The 8,195-nt window shown below is 33.6% G+C and overlaps 1 long non-coding RNA gene across 4 annotated transcripts in view; it reads right to left on the bottom strand.

The window, feature by feature from the left end:
- The window catches only part of LOC145260400 (uncharacterized), a 44,228-nt gene extending 36,273 nt beyond the window's left edge, over positions 1-7,955 (bottom strand). For 2 of the 4 annotated variants that reach the window (XR_013864290.1, XR_013864288.1), the window contains exon 1: positions 7,822-7,955. This is a non-coding gene — a long non-coding RNA (uncharacterized LOC145260400). Of the gene's footprint in view, positions 1-670; positions 702-7,821 lie in introns of those variants that run through there. The other 2 variants (XR_013864284.1, XR_013864283.1) reach the window with 2 other exon arrangements.
- Positions 7,956-8,195: the final 240 nt, after the last annotated feature.

Below are 8,195 nucleotides of genomic sequence, written 5' to 3'. Positions count from 1 at the left end.
AGTTAGAAAAATGCTGAGGAAAGGGATTACAGATAAAGTTACAAGCCGCCAGCGACGGATTTGTTACTTTTATATTTATACGGCTATCTCTTACTTGTTATATGAGGCGGTTTTTTTTTTCACGGTAGACTAATCATTCAAAATATCGTGACGTGTATGCTCTGGGTCAATGACCACCAATATTATAGGGGTGAATCGATTTATTCTATTACATTAATTTAAGACAAGCAAGTTCAAATTCACACACACACACACACACACACACACACACACACACACACACACACATACACACACATATCTGGAAAGAATTTATAAATGTTCGTGACGATAAGATAAACTTGAATAAAATAAAATAGCGAGGTACACTTGGGCTTGAATAGGGATCATTCGATCTGTAGTCGAATGTTCTACCACTGAACTACATCTCCAGATGTCAATAATTCTGTTTTTATTTTATTTACTAGACTATCCGTGACCCGTTGGATCAGTATCTTATATTAGCTATGGAATTAATGTATGAGCGTTACATTTGTGACGTAAAGAAAATAGTTTTTTGTGACATAACAGAAACATTTCTATGAAAGTATATTAAAATGAAAAAGAATATAGATAGATTTCTATGAGTCGTTCTGTTTATAATTGTTTATTTTTGAAAAAAAAAACTTACATTCATTGAATTATAAGTGGTTTGTCATACTTATAGGTAAATGTGGCCTGAAAAGATACCATAATACTTAAAGTTAAAGTCAAATTTTGATATATCATTTAATTTAAACACGAAAAAAAAAATAATTGGGACGCTGAAAACGTACACAGTAAAACAATACATTGTAAAATGCTCTGATGGTTGTCAACGGGTTAAAGTAGATTTATTTGTAAGAAAATTGTGTTAAAATAACTTAAACGTAATACGGAAATGAACGATGTAAAAAAAATGCAGAAAGTATTAACAATTGTTTATTTGGATAATTTAAACGCAAAAAAAAACAAACAAAAAAAAAACAGTCAGGACGCTGAAAATGTACGCAGTAAAACAATATGCTGTCAACGGGTCAAAGTTGATTTATTTGTAAGAAAATTGTGCCAGTATAGTTATAATACAGAATAGTTGCAAAACATCCCAACCTTTCCCATGTTAAATAATAATTTCTAAATAATAACCTTAATATTTCAGTGCGCAGGTCAAATTCTTTTTTTTTTTTTTTTACATGGGTGTCACTACGTATCAAGGCCCAGAGACCACTCGAGGATAAGGGTTAATAGGTATACATTAGTCATTGTGATTTTAACATAGTAAACAGTGGGAATTTTGTAACTTGGATTACTTAGGGGGACGATTCAATTAGAACTTGTTCACATTGGACTTTTTCTTTTTTTTTTTTTTTTCATAGGTATCAACACATTATCAAGGCCAAGAGGCCACTCAAGGATAAGGGTTAAAGAGTATACAGTAGAAATTGGACAATATAATAATCATTAGTAATGAAAATTTGTTAAATTTGATAACTTATATGGAACGGCTCATCAAGAACTTATTTACCTTAGACTTGAAGACAACCATATTGTAGTCAGCCGGAAAGCAGGAAAACGGAAGACAATTCCACAGGCGTGCAGTTCTAATAAAAAAGCTTTGTTCATGGAATCTACGTTTAGGTTTAGGCACAGATAAAGAGTGGGGGGAATTATTGATAGTGTTTACAGCTAGACGAGTGTTTCTTGTGAAAGTTTTGCGAGGGGGGACCATAGATTGAAGCTCAGTCGAACACTTTCCATGAAAATAACGATACATCAGAGACAAACTCGCAACATCTCTTCTGCAAAAGTAGCGATTTGTGTTTATTTGTTTATGCTGTTATGGGTTTATGTTTATGCACGCATGCACAACTGGAAGTCGTAAACCGGATGTTGGGTTATAACACGCAATACAAAGTCATCTGAGTTTTATAATTATATAGATTTATTTATTTATTTATTTTTTTTGCTTAAGAAGAAATAATTTGCTAAGATTTTATTATCTCCCTTGACTGGTGTAACGTAAAATATTCCCCTGTAAAAATTCTTTTTTATCTATAGGAAAGAAAGACTATTTTTAGGATCGGATTTTTTTTGATTTTCGATACTTCTCTGGTGACTTTCTGTATAAAACATCTCTAAGAACACTGCAAGACATAAATTACCTTTGTGTGAAATTTGCAACAGATAGGTTCCGAAACGGCTGAGTCTATGAGGAAAGAATTCACACAAAGTAAGAGAAATTATGCATTTTTTCAAATATTTGTTTACATTAAAGTTCTCTCGGGAACTGGTAATCTAATTTTGAAGAAGAAATGATTTTTCGGAGCCATTACTTTAATACAAACAAGCTCAACCTCCAGCTCCTTAGTATGTTGCGAGTTTGATTGTTAGATAGTGAGAGGGATGCGAAAAAAGGGCATCCTAAAAGTGGACGTCGGAAATCACGTGATTTCCGCTCAGGATAATTCTATTCTCTTTTGGCTTACGACAACCAACCGAGCAGAGCAGACACAAAATCTTGTTGTCCTAGTCAGCCCGGCAGGGGGCCGGGGATAGTATACACAGGTGGTTTAAATTGACCTGTTTAAACGTGTAAGTGGCTTCTCTCACCCCTACCTCATTCCTTCTGAAACTCTCTTCTTCGTACACACGCATTAAAACAAACCAGTATCCATGAGATTTCCTATCAACAGCCGAGTTTAACAGCACGACCAATAACGACAGAATCTTACACAAGAAAAAGGAATGGGGAGCCAGCTGACCGGTTTCGACCCTCGCTTCTCAAAGCTGTATCGAGGGAATTTTTAAAATAAAGAATGAAAGCGATTAAAATGGCGTTTTATTCAATTTACGGGGAGAAAAAAAAAAAAAAAAAGTGGGAAAACGATTAAAATAAAACAGCGTTATGGACGAATACCCCATAGATTAATCATATATATAACTTGAGTTCCTTCAGCTATAATCGAAACCCAAACTTATAAAGAATTATTGGTAAAATTATTTCTTACAAGTAATGGAAAGTAATAACAATTAAATGACAGTCACTCGGAAGAAAAAAAAAAGATGTAATGTGATGCACAAAATAACACCCACGCTATCATATTAATCAATAGATAACTATGATTAACTCTTCATTAAGGCGACTTAGTACATTGCATTAGACCCGTCAGCTACTTTAAACATATATATATATATATATATATATATACATACACACCTTTATGAAAAATATTAGCTATAAACTCTACATAAAATGAAAGGTATACAGTCAACATTCCGCTCTGTTGAGTTTGAAAAACTGATCATTATATTACTGATGGGTAATATTTTTGACTACTATACTAGCTAGCACTTTTCTCCCAATGAAAATAGGTTAAAATGTTCTCGACGTGTCTGAATACCCTATATACTTAATTTCAAGTCTGTAGATGAGAAATTCGTTGAAAATATAGTTTGAGAAGTGTCCTCTCACACACATACACACTCACACATTCTCGCTTTAAAAATTTTTTTTTTTTTTTTTTTAACTTACCTTCACCCCACACAAGGCATACTGCCACTGGGGCGTAAGCGACTACTAATTCGGACCATGCCTAAGGCAATTGGGATGTTAGCTTACGTTTCATTTGAATTTTGGCATATCAATGCAGTTTGGGAAGCAGGTAGGAGGAAGGGAATTCCAAAGTCTAGCTGTTCTATTAGAGTAGAAACCTTTTTGACATTTGGGGAGCCCAACAGTGAAGGGGTCGGATTTTGTTAAGCGGTTTTGTCGGGGATATGTACATCGAGGGGACACAAGTGCAATAAGTTCATCAGTGCACATTCCATTAAAATACTTGTAAAACAGGCAGAAGGATGCAACATTGCGACGATGGGACAGGGGTTGGAGTCTAGTTGACAAAGTGGTACCTATTAGATTGGAGACCATTTTTTGCACCCTATCCAAGAGGGAGACACTAGTAGTAGATGCACCAGCTCAGATGTGGCAACAATACTTCATACATGGGCGAATGGTGGCCTTGTAGAGATACAGGATACTCTCAGGTGTGAATAGTTTTCTAGCATGATAGTGGGAACCCACCTTCGCAATGTCTTCAATGTATTTGTTCCAGTTCATATTTCCTGTGAATGCTAAGCTGAGGAGTTTAAAGGAAAAATTCTCAGGTAGGGAGTTATTTGCCATGGATGTGGGTGGTTGGAGAGGCGTCGTTTTTATAGATTTACCTTAATTATGAAACTTCAGTCTGATAATTTATCTGAAAATTTAAAGACGAACGTCAAAAAATTAAAAAACGTATTTTAATAAAAACATTTGCATCTAATTTGTGGTTTCTAAGACATTTTGCCTATCTTTAAATTTAATAATTATATGCTTTATATTCATAGACAAACGCTTGTTTTGTCTTACAAAGACTCATCAGAGTAGCTACACAAAACTGACTTGCTGACCACACGGTTAAAACTTTTGGTCTGATCATTTGACATCTGGACTATATGCATCATTACATTGGACTTAATTTTGGACTCCATTCCGTCAAATGAACTATTTTCACCTTTCGGATTGCCTTGAGAGAATTTTCATGCAAGCTGAAATATTATGTGCGGTTTGTTTATGTATATATTTTTTACATATCCAACATTTTTTCACTTGTTTTTCTTGGCAATTTATGACTACAATAAATTGCAGTTTCAGTTAATGCCATAACTAGCAAATGTTAGCATTGCTACAATTATAATTTGCTGATTTCTTTCTGTCCTCTGATGAGAAGAATAACAAGAATAGCATTCTTTGAAACTCCACGGAATAAGGACTTTTTAAATTGTTTTTTGGAGTATTCAATCGAACAATAAATTTTGATTGTGAAGTTCAACTTACAGTTTTAATTTTCTTTCTCTTCATATATATATATATATATATACATACATATATTTAAAAAAAAATAAATGAATAAAAAATACGTCCAAATAAAAAATGGGCGACTTTCTAAGAAAAACACCGGTCTCCGAGGCGGAGACATTAACCTTAATATCGTTAAAAAAAAAAATCAACAACAAAACCACGTAAACAGATGAACGATAAAAACAAAGCAGTAAATCGTCTATGGCATCATAGCATAATGGATGAGAGCGCTGGACTGAAATACATAAGGTCCAAGGTTCGAATCCTCACAACAGTCAAGCTATGCTGAAGAGGAGTAGGGCTCCAAAACACAGGTGTCCGTAGATTACTGTTTTTAAAAATAATAAATAAAAATAATAATAATAATAATATATATATAAACAAAGTTGCACAATTAAATGATTATACGAGATTATCTATCCATTGGAAGTGTTTTAGCATTCAGTCAACAATGATCCGGTTTACAATCGTTTCAGAGACTATTGTAATTATCATATGCGCATTCTAATTCGCCTGACCATCAGCGCCTTTCACGAAGGTCACAAGAAGGGGTTCAATTACAGTATCAACCTGTTGCACCTTTTTCATCTAAAAGGTTTTCGAGTTAAAAGACAGACAATATAAACACCACATTTGCATCATTTCAACGAAACACTTAAGTAATCCTAATAATAGAAATGTTTTTGATGACCGTGATAACAACAACAATAATAAAGATAACAATTGTATGAATAATAATGTAATCCACAATATTGGTTATCATCATGATTGCAATGCTAAATCTAAGCTAATTATAGGAGTGAAGTCAATAAAAATAATTATAACAGTAATATAATCATCACATAAACAGTAATACCACCATTGACAAAACCACAATAACAATCATTATTATCAATGTAAAAGTAGCAATGATTATATTAGATGTAATTTAGATAATGAGAGTAACAATAACAATAATGATGATGAAATCATGTTGATAGAAGTAATGATAACGGTGATAACATCATAAATTCTTATGCAATATTTGTTATCGACAATAATGATAGAAATAATAAAGTAGGAGAAATTTGTAGGGATAACATATATCTTGGATATAAACACCATCCATGAATATCGCAGCAGTGACGAGTTTAGTAAGTCTAATAACGTTGTTGTTATCATTTATGCCACAATATCATAGACTAAACCAAAGTTATTATAGGAATGGTACAAGAGCGTTTACACACAAGCAAATCAATATAAACAATACAATATAAACAATACAACCTAAACAATACAATATAAACAATACAATGCCATGAGATACAATTTGCTGGAAACAAATACCTAAAGTCCGGTATTTCAAACGAGAAACGGTAGGTAGTTTGACAAATGGGGAATTTAAACTCAAGAAACATGAACAGGGGGTAAAGCATTTAAAATCTGGTATAACTGAGCTTATTTCTCAAAGTGTGTGTGTGTGTGGGGGGGGGGGAGACTGCGTAGTCCTATAAATTACTAACCGCAAAGTGATGGAAGAGACAATCTTTATAATCAGGGTAAAAGTCACTTCTCCACAACGTAATCCAACATAACATAATATCGGCTTATTTCATAAATTAAAGTGTTTCAATGTTTTTGAGAATATGGGTCATATGAATATATATATATATATATATATATATATATATGAATATATGATAAATCACGGGAAACAGACGTTTTTAAGGAAAACATAACTCTGCGAATATATCAAGACTACCTTCCTCAATCCCTATCCCTTACCCAAGTAGAGTAAGGAGCGTTCTAAAAACATCCGCTTCCCATAACTCACACACACACACACACACACACACACACACTCTCTCTCTCTCTCTCTCTATATATATATATATACACACACGTGTGTGTGTGTGTGTGTGTGTGTGTGCGATCCATATACAATCGGTCCATCGTTTCATGAATCATCGGTGTGGCCAGACATTATAAACACAAACTCTGATATTTGAAACCCTAATGTCAATCACTAGTGTCTAATATAAGCTTACAAACTCACTTCTGAGAATAGAAGGAATCATATCGTTATTAAATGAATTTGTTCATTTGTACATATTTTACAATATTAATAAGTGTAAGGTATTTATTCTTTATTGACAGAATAATGCGTTATGGTATAACGGTAACAGTGTTCAATCCTCGGACGAGTCATATCAAAGACTTAAAAATTAGTATTTAATACTTCCTTGCTTGACACTCGCCAATAAAAGAAGAGAATCAACAATTAGTAGAGCAACAATCTTCCCTAGAATGTAAAGGAGTCAAAAAGAGAGTTTTCAATCTAATAGGTTCTGCACTGTCAATCAAGCTTTAACCACTGTCCCATCACCGCATCTTTGTGCTTGTTTTTATAAGTACTTCAATGAAATGTGCTCCAACGAACTCATAGCAACTAATTCCACAAGCAGCAAAATTGCACACATTTATTACACTAACATGCACACATTTAAATGTAATGTGAACAAGCATCTCACTGCTCAACTCCCTACTTAGAGAGTCCTTATAAGCATGATCCCTAATTCACAGCAGCTCCTTATGTCTCAATGGGAATTCGCCTTGTTTAAGGTGAATATGCGAAAACAATAAGTTGCTACAGAAAAAGGAGCCTGTAGGTTGCCCTTGACTATAATTTACCACTTCGTTTTTTATAAAGATGTAATTACTAATAATTTTTAGGGTTCTAGTTTTGGGGTTAATTTTGTAATGTATTTGTTCAGAAGGAGATTAGACATTTTAAGCTATTTAGCGACAAAAAAGACTTTTAATAGACTCTATTCTTTCGCAGTTTAAGCCACAATGAACCCTAATTAGAGATATTTTGTATAAGGATGAAAAAGAATCACAAGAAGAAATAATAACTGACTTACTATTTGAGTTACCGTGTCTCTCAAGTGTTGGAGAATATATCCAAATGTTTACAGCGGAGTGAAAACGATATGTAACCTGACAGATATTTTATCTGCTTTTTGGAATACATATGTTGACAAGACAAAAGATGATGGCTCTACAACAGCTGTCGTGCAGCAGGATAAAGAAAAGACAATAACAGGCCTATTCAATTGATAGGAATAATGAAAGAAAGGTGTGGTACCAAAACAATGTTACCCTCCTACTTTTCCCAATAGTTAGTGCATAACATAAATAAATATAGAGGTTTTAATTGAAACACAACGAGCCTGCTCTCGGCCTGCCCAACTAGCAGGAAATCCGATAAAACTTCCTGATACTGTAAAGAAACAGC

Source organism: Euprymna scolopes, chromosome 3 (genome assembly GCF_053919585.1).
Source record: "Euprymna scolopes isolate OS-2025 chromosome 3, ASM5391958v1, whole genome shotgun sequence".
NCBI lineage: Eukaryota > Metazoa > Mollusca > Cephalopoda > Sepiida > Sepiolidae > Euprymna > Euprymna scolopes.
The sequence above is the reverse complement of the archived record's forward strand: the minus strand, read 5'-3'. Positions and strand labels throughout refer to the sequence as shown.